Source organism: Symphalangus syndactylus, chromosome 14 (assembly GCF_028878055.3).
Source record: "Symphalangus syndactylus isolate Jambi chromosome 14, NHGRI_mSymSyn1-v2.1_pri, whole genome shotgun sequence".
In the NCBI taxonomy this organism is placed as follows: domain Eukaryota; kingdom Metazoa; phylum Chordata; class Mammalia; order Primates; family Hylobatidae; genus Symphalangus; species Symphalangus syndactylus.
Genome location: NC_072436.2, coordinates 78,249,059 through 78,269,705, shown reverse-complemented (window position 1 = coordinate 78,269,705; position 20,647 = coordinate 78,249,059). Strand labels below are relative to the sequence as shown.

Genomic DNA, 20,647 nt, shown 5'->3' with positions numbered 1-20,647 from the left:
AGCCAAGGCACGTGGAAGCCTCTAGGAGGTGCAAAAGGAATGGATTCCCCCGGAGACTCCAAAAGGAATACAGTCCTGTTGCACCTTGATTTTAGCCCAGAGAGACCCATTTTGGACTTCTGACCTCCAGAACTATGAGATAATAAATCTGTGTTGTTTGAAGCCACTAAGTGTATGATAATTTGTTATAGCAGCAATAGGAAACTAACACAAGAAATTTCTTTTTTAGTCAGAAAAAAAAGATAATAAGAAAAGTCATTTTTAAAGAGAGGATTGGGCTGGGCTCGGTGGCTCATGCCTGTAATCCCAGCACTTCGGGAGGCTGAGGCAGATGGATCACTTGAGGTCAGGAGTTTGAGACCAGTCTGGGCAACATAGCAAGGCCCTGTCTCTACAAAAAAATGAGAAAATTAGCCAGGCATGGTGGAGTGCACCTGTAGTCTCAGCTACTTGGGAAGCTGAGGCAGGAGGATTGCTTGAGCCCAGGAGTTTGAGGCTACAGTGAGCTGTAATGGCACCGCTGCACTCCAACCTGTGTGATAGAGCAGTATCTTGTCTCAAAATAATAATAATAATAATAATAATAATAATAATAAAATAGAGGATTAGAAATCATTCTTTGTAATCTAACCCAACAGCCATCCAGGGAGGAGGCCTGGCTCTGTCTTTTTCCTATAATCTGCATGAGGAGCTTCTAGAACTAGCTGGCTGTTGTTTTGTTATTAGCAGAAAACAGTAATTTTGTCCATAAGTAAATAATCAAGAACCCCAAGCAGATTTAACCCAAAGAAGACTACCTTAAGGCGTTTAATAATCAAACTCCCAAAAGTCAAGGATAAAAAAAAGACTCTAAAAGCAGCAAGAGAAAAGAAACAAATAACATGCAATGGAGCCCAAATATACCTGGCAGCAGACTTTTCAGTGGAACTTTACAGGCCAAGAAAGAGTGGCATGACATATTAAAAATACTGAAGGAAACAAACTTCTACCCTAGAATAGTATATCTGGTGAAAATATCCTTCAAACATGAAGAAGAAATAAAGACTTTCCCAGACAAACAAAAGCTGAAGGATTTAATCAACTCCAGACCTATCCTACCAGAAATGCTGAAGGGAGGACTTCAATTGGAAAGAGAAGGACATTAATGAGCAATAAGAAATTATCTGAAGGTACAAAGCTCACTGCCAATAGTAAGTACACAGAAAAACACAGAATATGATAACACTGTAACTGTAGTTTGTAAACTGCTTTTATCCTAAGTAGAAAGAATAAATGATGAACCAGTCAAAAATAGTAACTACAACAACCTTTCAAGACATAGTCAGTAAAATAAGATAAAAATAGGCCAGGCACAGTGGCACACACATGTAACCCCAGCACTTTGGGAGGCTGAGGCGGGTGGATTACTTGAGGTCAGGAGTTCAAGACCAGCTTGGCCAACGTGGTGAAATCCCGTCTCTAGTAAAAATACAAAAATTAGCTGGATGTGGTGGTTCATGCCTGTAATCCCAGCTACTCAGGAGGCAAGGCAGGAGAATCGCTTTAAGATCACGCCACTGTACTCCAGCCTAGGTGATACAGCGAGACTGTCTCAAAAAAAAAAAAAAAAAGATATATAAATAGAAACAACAAAAATTTAAAAAGCTGGGGGATGAAGTTAAGCCATAGAGTTTTTATTAGTTTTCTTTTTGCTTGTTTGTTTATGCAAAGTGTTAAGTTGTTATCAGGTTAAAATAATGTGTTATGGCCAGGCGCAGTGGCTCACACCTGTAATCCCAGCACTTTGAGAGGCTGAGGCGGGCAGATCATGAGGTCAGGAGAAGGAGACCATCCTGGCTAACATGGTGAAACCCCATCTCTACTAAAAATACAAAAAATTAGCCAGGTGTGGTGGCAGGAGCCTGTAGTCCCAGCTACTCAGGAGGCTGAGGCAGGAGAATGGCGTGAACCCGGGAGGTGGAGCTTGCAGTGAGCCGAGATGGTGCCACTGCACTCCATCCTGGGGGACAGAGCGAGACTCCGTCTCAAAAAAAAAAAATGTGTTATAAGATAGCATTTGCAAGCCTCATGGTAACTTCATACAATTAATACACAAAAATAAAAAGCAAGAAACCAAATCATATCACCAGAGAAAACCATTTTCACTAAAGGAAAACAGAAAGGAGACAAAAAAGACCAGAAAATAAATAACAAAATGGCAGGAGTAAGTCCTTACTTATCAATAATAACATTGAATGTAAATGGACTAAATTCTCCAATAAAAAGACATAGAATGACTGGCTGAATGGATGAAAAAATAAGACCCATTGATCTGTTGCCTACAAGAAACACACTTCACCTATAAAGACACACATACACTGAAAATAAAGGGATGGAAAAAGATATTCCATGCCAACAGAAACCAAAAAAGAGCAGGAGTAGCTATACTTATATCAGACAAAATATATTTCAAAACAAAAACCTGTAAGAAGAGACAAAGAAGATCACTATATAATGATAAAGGGGTCAATTCAGCAAAAGGATATAACAATGTTAAATATATATGTACCCAACACTGGAATACCCGGATATATAAAGCAAATATTAATTAGAGATAAGGAGAGAGATAGGCCCCAATACAATAACAGCTGGAGACTTCAACACTGCACCTTTGGCATTGGACAGATCTTCCAGACAGAAAATCAACAAAGCAACATCAGATTAATCTGCACTACAGGCCAAATGGATCTAATAGGTATTTACAGAACATTCCATCCAATGGCTGCAGAATGCACATTCCTTTCCTCAGCACATGGCTCGTTCTCAAGGATAGACCATATGTTAGGTCACAAAACAGGTCTTAAAACATCCAAAAAAATGAAAATAATATCCAGCATCTTCTCTGACCACAATGGAATAAAACTAGAAATTAATAACAAGAGGAATTTTGGAAACTATACAAATACATGGAGATTAATATGTTCCTGAATGACCAATGAGTCAATGAAGAAATTGAGAAGGAATTTGAAAAATTTCTTGACGTGAATGACAATGGAAACCCAACATGCCAACACCTATGGAATACAGCAAAAGCAGTACTCAGAGGGACATTTATAGCTTTAAGTGCCTACAACAAAAAAGAGGAAAAACTTCAAATAAACAATCTAATGATGCATCTTAAAGAACTAGAAAAGCAAGAGCAAACCAAAACCAAAATTAGTAGAAGAAAAAAAAAGATCGGAGAAAAAATAAATGACATTGAAATGAAAAAAATTAAAGAGCAACAAGACAAAAAGTTAGTGTTTTGAAAAGTTAAACAAAATTGACAAACCTTTAGCCAGACTAAGAAAAAAAGAGAGACGATCCAAATAAATAAAATCAGAAATGAAAAAGGAGACATTACAACTGATACTGAAGAAATGCAAAAAATCATTAGTAGCTACTATAAGCAATTATATGCCAATAAATTGGAAAATCTAGAAGAAATGGACAAATTCCTAGACACGTACAACCTACCAAGATTGAACCATGAAGAAATCCAAAACTTGAACAGACCAATAACAAGTAATGAGATTAAAGCTGTAATAAAAAGCCTTCTGCTAAAGAAAACCCTGGGACCCGATGGCTTCACTGCTAAATTCTACCAAACATTTAAAGAAGACCTAATACCAATCCTAGTCAAACTCTTCCAAAAAGTAGAGGAAGAGGAAATACTTCCAAACTCATTCTACAAGGCCAGTATTACCCTGATACCAAAACCAAAGACACATCCAAAAAAGAAAACTACAGGCCAATATCTCTGATTGAAGCAAAAATCAACAACAAAATACTAGCAAACCGAATTCAGTAATACATTAGACAGACCATTTGTCATGACCAAGTGGGATTTATCTCTGGGATGCAAGGATAGTTCAGCATACATAAATCAATCAACGTGATACATCATATCAACAGAATGAAGGATAAAAACCACATAATCATTTCAACTGATGCTGAAAAAGCATTTGATAAAATTCAACATCTCTTCATGATAAAATCCCCAAAAAAACTGGGTATAGAAGGAATATACCTCAACATAATAAAAGCCATATACAACAGACCCACAACCAGTATCATACTGAATGGGGAAAAACTAAAAGCCTTTCCTCTAAGATCTGGACAAGGATGCCCAGTGTCACCACTGTAATTCAACATAGTACTGGAAGTCCTAGCTAGAGCAATCAGACCAGAGAAAGATATAAAGGGCATCCGAATTGGAAAGGAAGAAGTCAAATTATCTTTGTTTGCAGATGACATGATCTTATATTTGGAAAAACCTAATGACTCCACCAGAAAACTGCTAGAACTGATAAACAAATTCAGCAAATTTGCAGGATACCAAGTCAGCATACAAAAATCAGTAGCATTTCTATATGCCAACAGTGAACAATGTGAAAAAGAAATTTAGCAAGTAATCCCATTTATAATAGCCACACATAAATACCTAGGAATTAGCTTAACCAAAGAAGTGAAATATTTGTATAATGAAAACTATAAAACACTGATGAAAGATTGAAGATGAAAGACGAAAGATTGAAGAGGACACCAAAAATTGAAAAATATTTTGTGTTTATGAATTGGAAGAATTAATATTGTTAAAATGTCCATACTACCCAAAGCAATCTACAGATTCAGTGCAATCCTTACCAAAATACCAACGACATTCTTCACAGAAATAGAAAATACTACCCCAAAATTTATATAAAACCACAAAAGGCCCAATTGCCAAAGCTATCCTGAGCAAAAAGAACAAAACTGGAGGAATCCACATTACCTGACTTCAAATTATATTACAGAGCTATAGCAACCAAAACAGCATGGTACTGGCATAAAAACAGACACATAGACCAGTGGAACAGAATAGAGAACCCAGAAACAAATCCACATAGCTACAGTGAACTTATTTTCAACAAAGGTGCCAAGAACATACAGTGGGGAAAAGACAGTCTTCAATAAATGCTGCTGGGAAAACTGGATATTCATATGCAAAAGAATGAAGCTAGGGTGCTACCTTTTATCATATACAAAATTCAAATCAAAATGGATTAAAGACGTAAGCCTAAGACCTCAAACTATGAAACTACTGCAAGAGAACACTGGGGAAAATCTCCAGGACATTGGTCTGGACAAAAATTTCATGAGCAGTACCCCACAAGCACAGGCAACCTAAGCAAAAATGAACAAATGGAATCATATCAAGTTAAAAGGCTGCTGCACAGCAAAGGATACAGTCAGCAAAGTGAAGAGACAACCCACAGAATGGCAGAAAATATTTGCAAACTACCCATCTGACAAGGGATTAATCACCAGAATATATAAGGGGCTGAAACAACTATATAGGGAAAAAAATCCAATAATCCAATCAAAAAATGAGCAAAAGATTTGAATAGACATTTCTCCAAAGAAGACCTATGGCACACAGGCATATGAAATGGAACTTAACATTATCAATCATCAGAGAAATGCAAATCAAAAGTACAATGAGATATCATCTCACCCCAGTTAAAATGGCTTTTATCCAAAAGACAAGCAATAACAAATGTCGGCCAGGATGTGGAGAAAAGGGAACCCTTGTACACTGTTGGTGGGAATGTAAATTAGGACAACCACTATGGAGAATAGTTTGGAGGTTCCTCAAAAAACTAAAAATTGAGCTACCCTATGATTCAGCAATTCTACTGGTAGGAATACACCCTAAAGAAAGGAAATCATAGGATATCCTCACTCCTATGTTTGTTGCAGCACTGTTTACAATAGCTAAAATTTGGAAGCAACCTAAGTGTCCATCAACAGATGACTGGATAAAGAAAATATGGGACATATACAGAATGGAGTAGTATTCAGCCATAAAAAGAATGAGGTTCAGTCATTTGCAACAACATGGATGGAACTGGAGATCGATCATTATATGAAGTGAAATAAGTCAGGCACAGAAAGACAAACATCACATGTTCTCACTTATTTGTGGGATCTAAAAATCAAAACAATTGAACGCATGGACATGGAGAGTAGAAAGATGGTTATCAGAGGCTGGGAAGAGTAGTGGGGGGGTTGGGGGAATGGCTAATGGGTACAAAATTAGAAAGAATAAGACCCACTATTTGACGGCAGAACATTATGACTATAGTCAATAATAACCTAATTATACCTTTAAAAATAACTTAAAAGAGTGTATTGGATTGTTTGTAACTGAAAGGATAAATGCTCAAGGGAATGGATTAAAAAATATACAAGTAAATAACCAGAATGGCCCACAGCTGAGAACTGTCCTAAAGCCATGCACAGTTAATGGGGTGAAAGCAACCAGCGCTATGTGACCAGAAGAGGGAGAACAAGGAGAGTGGCTGCTTTTGAGAGTTCTGGGACTAGGCAAGGACAAGAACCCTTTTCAAGTGAGTGGAAATTACCAGGTCGTCCTACTGGTTTGGGCTGGTGAATCTTGTTCTGGCATCAACAAGTAGAAGGGTGACGAGGACACCCGTGGGGAACTTTCCAATCCCACCCAGGGGCATGGAGCTGAGCATGTTTGGAGTCTTTACCTTTCCGGATTGCTCGTTAAAACAACATGTTCAGGGTGGAAAGTTGCAGGAGATTCTCTCAAAATTCTTTTTTGTTTGTTTTGAAGGAACTCTTAGGGAAACCTTAGACCCTTAGCATTGGCTGCAGTGAACAAGTTATCTGCAAATGGAAACAGCAGTTTCTTTGCTAGTGGGTCTAAAACTACCTCCTGTTTGGTTTAATCTGTTGTAAGACTCCCCTTCCACAGGATCCAGGGCTCTCTGGAAGCAGGTGCTGAGATGGAGTTTGGTGTGCATAGTATTAATTAGGGGTAAACATCTATGAAGGTCAAGCAACCGCAGTAGGACTGGGCAGAGAGAGGGGTCACACTGTGATTCAAGCTGGACAAAGCCCATCCCATAAGCATGTATGGCCCATTGGTGTTGTTTATGGGTGGGCAGAAGTATCCAGGCATTTAGATGCCCTTCCCGCAATCACTGGATGTGGGCATGGTCTTGGTGAGGCAGCTCTCAGCTAACCCTGAGGGAGGCTGGAGGTTTTCCGCTGGCTGTGGCAAGTCCTTCTTCGAGGGGCAGCTGAGTTGGCATATCTCTGTGTCTACCACACCATCCCCCTAGCGGACCTTGTTCCACTTGCTGGCTTGGACCCACAGACCTGCTAATGTGGTGTGTGCAGGAGGGACTTGGCTCATTTTGCACAGCCCCTGAGAGCAGAGATGTGACCATCAGGGAAATGTGCCAAGGAGGCCGACCTCAGCTCAGAACAAAAGTCTTAATCATAAATGTGTCTTTACAATGGGACAGAACTATAGCAACCAAAACAGCATGATACTGGCATGAAAACAGACACTTAGACCAATGGAACAGAATAGAGAACCCAGAAACAAATCCACACAGCTACAGTGAACTTATTTTCACTTACATTTTCACTTATTTCACCTTATAAAAAGAGGTGCAGACATCCTGCACCACTGGAATACTCAAACAGAGCTTGAGGACATGTGTGACAAGATGGAGAAGGGATTTCTACATTGATCCTGAGAGTGGATTGGTGCCTTCTGGGCTCCTTATGTCTCTGAGCGTGTGTGGCCAATGGGGCCATCTCAGGCTGTACTTCCGGGTGGCTGCTCTTGGCCTCTGGGGCTCTGTCTGTTGTTGTCACCTCTAGAGGTGATGTCCGTTTCAGGTGAGTCCATTGGCTACTTCAAGCATCTTGCCACAGGCCAGGTCCCACTTAGCCCAGACAAGGTCCAAATCTGGTTCAGATAATTCTACAGGCTGTCTCTGTCAGATACCCCACCTCAGAGAATTCTACAGGTGTCCCTGTCAGATGCCCCACCCATCAGACCACTTGTCTGGCTGCCAGTCTTGGTTCCCCTTCCCATTTGGCCACTTTTGGATTTACCAGCTCCAGCATGGGCCCACACACCCCATGGGACACTGCCCCCACTGGCTGGCCCTCCACACACCCCACGGGACACTGCCCCCACTGGCTGGCCCTCAGCCCTCTGCCTGCAGCCTTGGGCGTGCCACACTGTACTTCCTCTCCCAGGCAGGTCCTGGTGATTTCACCAGCTGGTGATGGTACCTCCTGCCCATCCCTGTCCTGGAGGCAAGAACAGACAGTAATGAGTCCTGAACGTTCATAATCCCCTTGGTACATGGGGTTTCCTTTTATTTGCTCAAGCTGTACTTACACAAATTCCAGAGGTTGCCGCCTTTTCCTTGTGTTTCAGAATTTGATAAACTGTCATGTTTATTTTATTCATGCTGCTCATTATTTCATATATATGTTTAAAAATCTTAGTGTATCCTACACATAAAATGATATGCATTATGTATGTGTTACCATGTCTGAGCACCTACCGTCTGGTGTAAGACGTGGAAATTTATCAGTACCTTTGAAATTCCCTGCAGTCTTTTCTCTCCCAGAAGTAGAAGGGGGGCCTGTCCTGAATTTCAGGCGCATCATTCCTTTGCCTTCCTTTACAGCCTACCTCCTATAGCATATGCGATTTGCTTTTGCTAATTCAAAAATTTATATAAATGGATTCTACTATATTATTCTTTGTGATGTGTTTTTCCCTCCTACTCAATGTTACGTGTTTGAGATCCAGCTGTGCTATAGGGGAATGTGGTTTGTGATTTTATACTTCAGTCAGGCACCTGAGAAAATGAGTTTTCTCTTCCTGCTTTAGCAGAGTGAAGCACGTTGACTTACTGCAACTGGACCGGGCAGGCAATGTTTTGCAAACTTTAGTGAGCACTAGAATTCCTGGGTCTGGGGCTGAGGGCTTGTTAATTAGGCAGATCTTGGGACCCCATTCCCCAGAGGCTCAGAAACAGAAGACGTGGGGTGGGGCCCAGGAATATGCATTTTAACAGATCTACTCTTCTCCATCCAGCGATTCTGTTGCAGACCGTCCTCCGGCCACTCTTTTGGCAGACACCGGCCTCTGCCTGGGCCAGAACAATAGACACCTGACCTGAAATGTGGTCAATCTCCAAGCATGTCTCTTGGCCAGACATTAAATGAAAGCCTGTCTCCTAAGCTTTCAATACTAAGTCTGAGTAAAAATAAATCTTCACTGAGGTTTGAAGTCCTGGCAATGACTGTACCCCCAGAGAGAAAGGTCAGGCAGCCTTCAGACCTGGTGCTCTAAAACTTGGCCACTCTGTCCACGGTTGAGTGGAGTGGAGCTTGCTACCTTTCCACACAGAGAGCTGGGAGAAGGAGCGGATGCTTGCTGCAGGTGCATGAAATGGCTAAGCCCCGAGGCTGACGCCAGCAGTCCATGGGGCTGGTTCATGACTGGGGGAGCCGTAGCAGCAGCAGTAACTGCTGGAGGCACAGAGCCTGGCCCACAGGCACCTGGGAGCCCTCAGATGTGGGTAGGCCCGCTCTGGCGGCAGGCCTTCCTCAGGCATTTTGCAGGCTGGCCGACTTGGTTTGGCTGGGGAGAAGAATTGGCACTAGAGATCTTTGGCAGGATCTATTGACTTGGGCACCTGTCTGCACTACCCCCGTGGGACAAAGATCTTAGTGGTCACACTGGGGTCACCAGTCACTGGGGCCACCGGGGCACGTTGGCAGCGATACCCAGGGAAGCAGCTAAACCATTCTTTTTCAGCCTAATGAAATGAAAAACAAACATTTTGAGCCAAGGGCAGTGGAGAGGCACTAGGTGGTACAGGGGAGCCTGGGACATCTGTTCATCCGTGGTCGATGGGGCTGGGGGAGACATAGGGGCATCATTCAGTGAATGAGCCTGGCTCTATGTGGTGCTGGCACCTCGGTGATGAAGAAGAGACAGGGTCCCTGGCCTCACTGAGCTTTGTCTAGGTCAGTGATCATCACAGATGTTTACAAACTGAAGTATCTGCTAGGTCAGTGGGGACACAAAGAGGAGAGATGAACTTGACTTTAGTAGTCAAGGAATGCTCCACAGAGGAAGAGACGGTTACACCAGGCCCTAAAGGGTGGGTGGGAATCAGAAAGTTAGGAGAGGGCACTCCAGGCAGAGAAAACATCAAGGACAAAGTCCTGGAGATGGGATTCAGCGGGTCGCAAACATTGCTTCTGAGAATTCTCCTAGAATGCATGTTAAGGTGCCTGGGCTCAGGTGCGGCATGGAGTGGGCTCTTTGGAGAACTGTGGGGAGTTCAGTGCAGCTGGGACCCAGTGGAGGGGGCCTGAGACACAGACCTGGGAAAAGGGAGGTGGGCCGTGAGCCAGGCTTTTCATGCCAGGCTAGGGAGTGAGAAAGAAAAGAAACTTTTCAATCTGAGGAACGTCAGCCCGTTTAAAATACCAGGCCCAGAGAGACATTTAAAATGTGGCTGTAGTCATGTCTCACTCCCCCCATGAGATCAATAATTCCCTCTTGAAGCCACTTGCCATGTGGGCTCTAGACTGACAGTAGCCATAAAATGCCACACTCTGGACACCATAACTCATACCCTATAGTTTAACAATGGTCAACAATGTATAGCCAATCACTAATCAGTGTTATTTCTGAAAACCAATGAGAACTGTCAAAGAACTTCGTATCATCCCACTCCTTGTTCACTTTTGCCTTTGAAAACTTGCTTGTAACAAAGGTGGAACGGAACACTCCCCAGGGCAACTTGGAAGTGTGTCCTGGGCAGCTGCCCTCACTTTGGCTCAAATAAACTCTTTAAGGCCAGGCATAGTGGCTTATCCTTGTAATCCCAGCACTTTGGGTAGGCCAAGGTGGGAGGACTGCTTGAGGTCAGGAGTTTAAGACCAGCTCTGGGCAACATTGCAAGAACCTGTCTCTGCAACAACAACAAAAAATACATAAAAATTTAAAAACCAAGTAAACTCTTTTTTTTTTTTTTTTTTTTTTTTTTTTAAATGAGACGGAGTCTTGCTCTGTCACCCAGGCTGGAGTGCAGTGGCGCGATCTCGGCTCACTGCAAGCTCCGCCTCCCGGGTTCATGCCATTCTCGTGCCTCAGCCTCGCCGAGTAGCTGGGACTACAGGCGCCTGCCACCACGCCCAGCTAATTTTTTGTATTTTTTAGTAGAGACGGGGTTTCACCGTGGTCTTGATCTCCTGACCTCGTGATCCGCCCGCCTCGGCCTCCCAAAGTGCTGGGATTACAAGCGTGAGCCACCGCCCCCGGCCAGTAAACTCTTTAAAATGACGTTTTATGCCTTCTTCCTTTAGGTCAATAGGACCTTGGCAGTGGCAGCCGGGGGAGGGTTTAGTAGGGTGTGCCCTTTTCTTGCATCTTGGGATGATCACATAGGAGCCCTGTGGAGGGGGGCAGGGCCAGAATCAGGGTGCTTCTTAGGAGCCTGTCAGTCTCTAAAGATAAGTAGTCCTGAGAGCCTGAAGAGACAAGAATTTTTTAAAAGTTCTTCAGAGATAGGAAGAGAAGATATTGACATTATCTATACAGCCAGACAGTGATGAGGCCCCAGGCTGTACTCTGATTTGAAAACTGAATAATGATGTGATACACATCAAAAGAAGGTGAGCCACCTCCTTTAATTTACAACAACCCTGAAATGAAAGATAAAAAAGGGGTAGGGGATCCTTTCAGAGTTACCCACAAGAATCTATTCAGAACCTGGCCAAAATCTGGTCCAGGCTGGTCCAGATGACTGAGAAGCAATTTTCCCCTAAGTAAAGTGTTTCCAAACTTCCACAGTGATAAGATAAAACTGGGGCTGTTAGGCCAGGCGTGGTGGCTCACGCCTGTAATCCCAGCACTTTGGGAGGCCGAGGTGGGCGGATCACGAGGTCAGGAGATTGAGATCATCCTGATTAACACGGTGAAGCCCCGTCTCTACTAAAAATACAAAAAAAATTAGCTGGGCGTGGTGGTGGGTGTCTGTAGTCCCAGCTACTCGGGAGGCTGAGGCAGGAGAATGGCATGAACCTGGGAGGCGGAACTTGTAGTGAGCCCAGATGGGGCCACTACACTCCAGTCTGGGTGACAGAGCAAGACTCCTTCTCAAAAAAACAAAACAAAACAACAACAACAACAAAAACTGGGGCTGTTATAATCATGCAGATTACCTGGTCTTTTTCCTGGAAATGCAGATTCAGGGAATGTAGGGCCCAGGAATCTGTATTTGACAAATGCCCAGGTGATTCTTATTTTCTGGTAAGTCTAGAAAACTCTCCTCTCTGGGAAAACATCTTTAGGCCCATGAAAATTAAAGATTAAGTACAGTATAGAAATTAGAAATTATTTCAAATACATTGGATAGTATTAATTCTTTTTTTTTTTTTTTTTTTGAGATGGAGTCTTGCTCTGTCACCCAGTCTGGAGTGCAGTGGTGCAATCTCGGCTCACTGCAACCTCTACTTCCCGGGTTCAAGCAATTCTTCTGCCTCAGCCTCCCAAGTAGCTGGGACTACAGGTGTGCATTATCATGCCCAGCTAATTTTTGTATTTTTAGTAGAGACGGGGTTTCAGCATATTGGCCAGGCTGGTCTTGAACTCCTGACCTCGTGATCCGCCCACCTTGGCCTCCCGAAGTGCTGGGATTACAGGTGTGAGCCACCGTGCCTGGCCAGTATTAATTCTTTTGTTTTAGGAATACTCTACACATAGCTGGCATTTTGAGTACTTATGATGTTTAAGAGAATTTGATCTGTGAGAGGAACAGCTGAGGCTTATAATTTGAATTTTTTTTTTTTTTTTTTGAGATAGGGTCTTGCTCTGCCACACAGGCTGCAGTGCATCTCCCCGAGTTCAAGCAATTCTCCTACCTCAGCCTCCCGAGTAGCTGGGACTACAGGCATGTATCACTACACCTGGTTAATCTTTTTGTATTTTTTGTAGAAATGGGGTTTCTCCATGTTGCCCAGGCTGGTTTCAAATTCCTGGACTCAAATGATCTGCCTACCTCGGCCTCCCAAAGTGCTGGGATTACAGGCGTGAGCCACTGTGCCAGGCCTATAATTTGAATTTAAAACTGTAATTGAAGAAGTTAGACTTGTGATTTTAAGTTGAAAGTTTAATAAATTTCTGTGTTGGAAGACTTAGAAGAATTTAAGTATTGCTATATTTATCAGTTTATTATATTTACATTTTTAAAAAGTTGTTAAGATTTTAAGTCAGATAATTGAGGTATTTAAAAATAAATTGCATATATTAAATTTATAAAAGTAGTTTAAAATGTTTGAATGTATATACATAAGCTTATAAATAGGACCAAATATTAACCAACAACATTCTAAAGATGTTTGCTATAATTTGCTACAGTTATAAATGGGGGGAAAATCTTTCAAAGAACTTAAAATCTAAAGGAAGGTTTTTTACAGATGAATGGATAAACAAAATGTGGTATAGCCATACAATGGAATATTATGCAGCCTTAAAAAGGAAGAAAATTCTGTCACATGCTTCAACATGGATGAACCTGGAGGACACTATGCTAAGTGAAATAAGACAGACATGAAATAAGAAATATAATATGATTTTACCTATGTAAGGTTAGAGTAGTCAAATCCATAAAGACAGAAGCAGGATGGTGGTGCCAGGGGCTGGGGCAGGGAAAGGAGAATGGGGAGTTAGTGTTTAATGTGTACCGAGTTTCAGTTTTGCAGATGAAAAGAATTCTGTGGATGGATGTTAGCAGTGGTAGAACAACAATGTGAATGTACTTAATGTCACTGAACGACGTGCCACTTAAAAATGGTTAAGATGGTAAAAAAAAAAATATATATATATATATATATAAATATGTATATCGAGGGAGAGAGAGAGACAGAGAAATGACACCTGAAAGTGCTCAATCCTTAGAACTTTAAAAGCTCTACTTACTGAAAATGTTGCCCAATAAAGTATAATTATAATTATTGGTGATACAGTCAACAAATGTATGCCTAGTTAATTCTTTATATTAAATTATTCCTGTTGGAAAAAAAGCTAAAGGAAGATTTTTTAAATTGCTCATGCCAAAAAGTTATATATTTTTTTAAAAAACTAAACTTATCTTTAATCTTTTCCATGCAGAAAAACCACCTACAAGGACTCCTCAAACTCACAATAAACATAGACTGTTCTCATAGGTAATTGAGGGTTCTAGAGCTCTAACCAAGGCAATGGAAGGATGGATGGAGAGAAGAGGGGCTTATGTGGCAGGTGTCACCCAAGTAGAATGGTACCACTGATGGAGCTATGGAAGAAGGAGCAGATGGCATCTGGGGAAGGGGATGCCACATGTTCAGGTAGAAACTGAACATTCAGTAGCCAGCCTGATCCCAAGGCAGGGCACTCAGAGACACCGGGTAGAGGTAAAGATTTGAGGGCATCGGGGATGGTTGGTGGTGGAAATCCTGTGTGCTGCAGAGAGGACCTGAGAGAAGTGTGGAGGGACCTTGGCCAAGGACATAACTCTGAGGAGTCCCAACACTTTCGGAGTGGCGGGGCCTGAGATGGCAAGATTCACTTAAATGGTATAATTTCAGGACCCGGAATTCCTCTGCATCCCTCCTCCACCCCATATCTCTTCCAGGGCTTTGCCATGCCTGGAGTTCTTCAACCCAGGAAAAGTGGCTACAAGACTTTGATGTTCCACTCAGAGGACCAGGGATTATGGTGGGAGAGATGACATAAGGACTGAAATCACACAAAGGTGCAAACGACTAATGCTAGTAGGTTCCTGGAAGCAGGTTCCGCAGACTTGAGGGTGCACTCCGAGGAAAGCTGAGTGATGAGGAAGCACCAGGAAGGGAGGAAGTGTTCAGAAAAGGGGAGGCTGGTGGCTGGAGTGACTCCTGGTCCAGCAGTTCTTCATGTCCATCTTGTTTTCACTCCAGGGGAATTTCAGCCTTAGCTTTGCCCAGGTTTGGGTGGCAATGATAGGGACAGGAGGCAGGGAAATTCTGGGCAGAAGTGGGCGCGTCTCCAGCAAGGGCCTCACCCTCAAGCCTAAAACTATGGCCCAAAGTGAGAACATTCCTGTTTTCCTGCTTGACTGTTGCCTTTTCCAAAACCACCCTTGGCCCGCCCCACCCCTAACCTGTGCCCAAGAAAGCCCCAGGCTCCGCTAGCAGAGAGAGAAGAGAAGAAGCAGCTGGATGTCAGAGACTATGGTTGAATGCCGGAGAGAAGGGGCTGGACTTCAGAGGGACAGCTTGATGGCATAGCTTTGGAGAGGAGTCTGGCCAGGGATGGCCAGACTCCGGGAGAATATTACCTACCCACTCCCTCCCCTTTTCAGCTCCCCTTCTCACTGAGAGCCACTTTCATCAGCAATAAACTCCCCTGCATTTATCATCTCCAATTTGTTTGTGTGACCTCATTCCTCCTAGACCTCAGATAAGAATTCAAGTTTGGGTGCAAAGGGCTGTCACACTGACCCTCCACTGAGCTGTTAACACTTAAGCCATCTGCAGATGGCAAAGCTAAAAGAGCATTGACTGAAAGACTCCTTGTGGGGCTTCAGGGGTTGTGGGCACCCCCCTAGACACTGCTGCAGGGCCAGTACAGAGTTTGTTCCTGCTGGCACCCAAAAGCGCTCTCCCTGGCTCCTGCACCCGCTCATCTGCATGCTCCATCCCTCGAGGGGTTGAGTGTGGCAGATTCCAGTGAGTGGGGTTTGCCCCTGCTAGCACTGAAGTAGCTAGTTCAAACACCCACACTCCAGTTCCCACCCACAAGGGGTCAGAGAAATTTCCTGCTTCAGCAAGATCCCCTGAGAAATAAGTGAGGAGGAATCTCTTTCAGCCTCTGGTGACGGCTAGTGGGGTGGAGGTGGGGGGTGAGTGGGAAGAAGCCACTCCATCAGCTTTGTCTTGGCCTTTGGTGTTTTTTGATCTTCAATTCCCCCAGTATTGGTTACATCCCAGCTGTGGTTGGGCATCCCTGCTTCACTGGTTAATGAAGAACAGGTGTATCATTAGTTAATTACATCCTCGGGCCTCAGAGCTGCCCAAAAGGAGGAGGCGGTGGAAGCTTTGTCCCGCCTCAGACCACTGCTGCTGGAAGAGGGAAGGGAGCTGTGGTCAGAATGGGGCCCCTGCTCTCCACGAGGCTTTTCTTCCTCCTGGTCTCATCTTGCCCGATGGCTGGAAATGGAAGCTCCCTGAGGGCCAGGCCCAGGCCCACCTCCATGACTAGGTTGCAGGCCTAGCCCCAAGCCTGGCTTGGCTCTCAGGCCCTGAGCCAAAGAGGTGAGTATTCAGGGGCTGTCCAGGCTCCATGCAGAGAGTGCCTGGCCTGCCACCCCGTTGCTCTTGGGGAACCCTGGGTTGAGGGGACCTTCCAGGAGTGGGTGGTGCATGGCTGTGCCCATGTGGGAAGTGAGCTGTCCTCAGGCCCCCAAATTGCATATCAGCATATTATTCGAGCCCCTTTGGATGCCCTCGGGCAAGGGGGAGATGTAGAGGGGTGGCTCCTGGGGCCATTTGCTAGATAAATTAGACGGGTGGGAGTTGAGAAAAGGCCTCTGTGCAAAACAGGCACCTCCTATTCCTAGAAGGAAGCACGTTTTTTGCCAGATATCAGGTGGACATTGGGATATCGGGCCCTGGGATAGTGGTGAGTGAAGTGCTTGACAACTCCCCCAAGGTGAGCTCTAGCTACCTGCTGCCCACTGTACCCTTAATCACATTTAATTCTCAAGAGAGCCTGCCCAGGGGGAAGAACAGCTTCCTCTTCTACAAATGTGGCCTCCCATATTTTCTACCAACCAATCAATGCTTTTGGAACCCCTGCATGGGGGAAACCACAGGAGATAGAGCCCCGTAAAGCTTAGCTCCTGACCTCGGGAAATCCATCATCTTGGGGGATGCCAGGCAAACACCTCAGGCCCAGAAACCCAGTGACCCAGGCAGAGGAGCTCTCGAAGAGGTGGATGACATTGTAGGGACACAGACAAGTCAGGTACTCATGTTTGCAAAACGGGTAAAAAATCTACACTATTATCAACATTTTGGGACTTTGGCCTTTGAGGAAATGAGTGAGGAGGGGGTCATCAAATTGTGACACCTCTAAGACCAGGACTACTAATTCTATTCTGGCGTCTTCTTCTTCTTCTTTTTTTTTTTTTTTTTTTTTTTTTTTTTTTTTTTTTTTTTTTTTTTGGAAATGGAGTCTTTCTTTGTTGCCCAGGCTGGAGTACAGTGGTGCAATCTCGGCTCACTGCAAGCTCCACCTCCTGGGGTCATTCAAGCAATTCTGCCTCAGCCTCTCGAGTAGCTGCGACTGCAGGTGCCTGCCACCATGCTCGGCTAATTTTTTGTATTTTAGTAGAGACGGGGTTTCACCGTGTTGCCCAGGATGGTCTCGAACTCCTGAGCTCAGGCAATCCGCCCGCCTCAGTCTCCCAAAGTGCTGGGATTATAGGCGTGAGCCACTGTGCCCAGCCATCTGGTGTCATCTTCTATCTTTACTCCAAAACACCGGAAAATCGAGAGGAAATAGAAGTCAGAGTGCTGCAGGCACTGAAGCTGATTGCTCTGTCCCGAGAGGTGCTCTTGCCAGCCTCCCACAATGTTGCCTCCATCCAAACAATGAGACCAGGGTTACGGCTGAGAGGCACCAACTTTGGCCTTTTTAGGAACTCAAAACTGACAACACTATTAAATGGAGAGATGTAACCTTGAAGTTGGGCCTATGGAGAAGGCTTTGCTCTGGATGTGATTCTGTTTAAGTGTTTCTTGTCCCTGTATGAGGTTATGTCTCAGAGCTGAGTGATATGCAACAGCCAAGAACCAGGATCATCCTAAGGGTCAGAATGAATGATCCACTAAGGTGGACAACACTGCCAAGTCTACACTGGCATTTCTGAGGGCCTGTTAGAAAAAAACAAAGCAGCTTTTCTCAATTCTTTTAACATGAGAATTAACTGAAGATCTTTTAAACTTGTGAGGCCTGAGTCCCACCCCTAGAGAGTCTGACTTAATTGGTTTTGAGTGGAACCCGGCCGTCTGGATGTTTACAAGCTTCCCAGCCTGTTCCAATATGCAGCCGGTGCTGAATACCACCACAGTAACACCTGCGTGGCCACCTGGAGTCTCCACGTGGGGCTGAACCCTGTCTGCGCAGGATCCTAGAGCAGGCTGTGCTTTTGACGTCTGTTGTATTGGCCACAGGAGAAGGGACGAAGGAGAAGGCTGCTCCTGGTGTGTTTCTGAGTGGTATATTTGTGTCAGGCCTGGATTTAGATGCTTTGGAGGTGAAGAATGAATTGAATGAATTTTCTACTATTGTTTCCTCCTGTATCCACCTGTATCTGGTGTGTGTGTGTGTGTGTGTGTGTGTGTGTGTGTGTGTGTGTGTGACAGAGAGAGAGAAAGAAAGTCTTGCTTTGTCGCTCAGGCTGGAGCATGGTGGTGCAATCACAGCTCACTGCAGACTTGTCCTCCCAGGCCCAGGTGATCTTCCCACCTCAGCCTCCCGAGTAGCTAGGACCACAAGTGCACACCACCACACCCAACTAATGTTTAAATTTTTTTATGGAGATGGAGTCTATGTTGCCCTAGCTGGTCTCAAACTCCTGGGCTCAAGTGATCCTTCTTCCTTGGCCTCCCAAAGTGTTGGGATTACAGGCATCACGGACTAGTGCAGGCAGGGAATGCTCCATAAGGGAGGAAATACTTGATTTTTGGAAGAATTTAGGTAAGAGGGTTTTTCCCTGAAGGTTAGTGAAATGGGGTTAACAATAGTAAAGATCAGCTATTAGGATCCATGTGATATTTGAAGGCCAACAGGCCCATACCCCTTCTAAGTCTACTCCCTGGGTTTCTGTCGATGGAAAGGTGATTATATAGTCCAAACTTCTATAACAAATGGCTCTCCAAGTGAGGTCCTCAGACCAGTATCGCCCCATCCTTGGGAACTTGTTAGACATGCATAGGCCCCACCTAGACCTAAGGAATCAGAAATTCTGAGCCCAGCAGTTTCTATTTTTGACAAGTTCTCCATGTGGTTCTGATGCTCACTCAAGTATGAGAACCACTGTCCTGCTTTGCATCCACGTCTGCTAAGTAGACTCTAGTTATTAGGAACAAAAGACATGTTTGTTCTCAGTTACATTTAACTTATATTGGGTTGAAACCTCTCCCTCTAACTACCCCCACTGGTCCTATGGCCTTATTACTGGCATTATGATTATTTATGTCCATCCAAGTGACACAGTGTCAAATAGTTGACAGGCTTTTTTGTGTTCATCCAACATTTACTGAGCAGCTCTCATTTGCTAGGCACTATACTAAGCCCTGGGAATGTAGCAATGAACAAAATCAAAGTATGTTCTTCCATGCAGCATATGTTCTAGTGGGGGAGATGGTCCATTGATAGAACTACTATATTTTTATGTTTAGGTGATAGGAAGAAAAACATAAAGTTGGGAGGCTATTTTTGATAGTAGTTAGAGGAGGCTTCTTTGAAGTGACATTTGAGTAGAAAGCTGGTTGAAATGAGAAAGCCAAATGAAGGGAGCGTGTCCTGGGAAGTGGGAACAGTAGTGTCACGCCCTAAGGTAGGAATGAGCTTCACGTGTTCTTAAGAACAGAAAGGAAGTTCGTATAGCCAGAAAGGAACGAGCAAGGAGGAGAGATGTAGGAAGTAATGTCCAGGAGGCAGTGGCCAGATCAAGAGAAGCCTTAGAGGTCCTGCATAGGTGTGTAAGGGAAGATAATTTTTTTTTCTACCCTTCTAGGTTCTCCAGCTGGGGTCCTGTAAATGAGACGGGCCAGAGAGACATTAACAGAAGAAAAATAGTTTCCTAACATGTGCATCACACATGCACATATAAGAGCACTCAGTGATAAGTAACCCAAAGGGGTAGTTAGAACTTGGGTTTAAATACCTGTCAACTCAAGAATCATGAGGTCCATACATTTGGAAAAGAGAGCTTTATTTCGTATAAAGGGTTGCAGCCTGCAGGCTGGCCATCCTCAGGCTGGGGTGCACTTCGAAGGAGGAAAGGTGAAATGAGAATTTATGCTGAAGGGTTAGCTAAGTATACATGTTCAACAGGTTATTGGAGGAGCTATGAATATTCAGAAGGGGGATGTATACATGCATACTAAGCAAACATGCATGTTACATACATCCCATGTTCACTCTGGGGGTGGAGACTGAACACTTAAATGCACTAGAATCAGGGTCTCTATCAAAGGGTGAAACAGAGGTCACGGAAGCATCCTGTGCACAGCCTCTGTAAACCAGCCACCACCAGTTCATGGCTGCTGGCCCCCTATCAGGAGGGAATACTGGCTAGTATTTGTATCAAACTGCAAAAGGGGAGAGAAGTCCTGCTAAAATCAGTGATGGAGCAAGTCTTTTGAAAGGGCTGGCTTTGGTCAAGGTTGGTAGCCCATGCCTGTAATCCTAGCGCTTTGGGAGGCTAAGGGAGGAGGATCACTTGAGGCCAGGAGTTCAAGACCAGTCTAGGCAACATTGTGAGTCCTTGTCTCTACTTAAAAAAGAGATAGTTTCTGTTTAGCCCTTAGGAAACTAAGCCTAATGGCAATTAGGGAGGGAAGAGTATAATGGGGTCTGTCTGACCTCCCATATGGTCATGGTGGGGAACTCAGTTTTTAAGTTTCCTCTGGGGTATGCTTGGCAAAGAGGGGCTCCATCCAGTCAGTTGGGAGCCTTAAGATTTTAGTTTTA

General features: G+C 44.1%; 1 protein-coding gene across 9 annotated transcripts in view; it reads left to right on the top strand.

Annotated features, from left to right (window-relative positions):
* The window catches only part of B3GNT2 (UDP-GlcNAc:betaGal beta-1,3-N-acetylglucosaminyltransferase 2), a 238,288-nt gene extending 222,980 nt beyond the window's left edge, over positions 1–15,308 (top strand). For 8 of the 9 annotated variants that reach the window (XR_010115718.1, XR_010115715.1, XR_010115717.1 and 5 more), the window contains one exon: positions 14,036–15,308. The gene's annotated coding sequence lies outside the window, so the exon portion shown is untranslated. The remainder of the gene's footprint in view (positions 1–14,035) is intronic. The other variant, XR_010115722.1, reaches the window with a different exon arrangement.
* Positions 15,309–20,647: the final 5,339 nt, after the last annotated feature.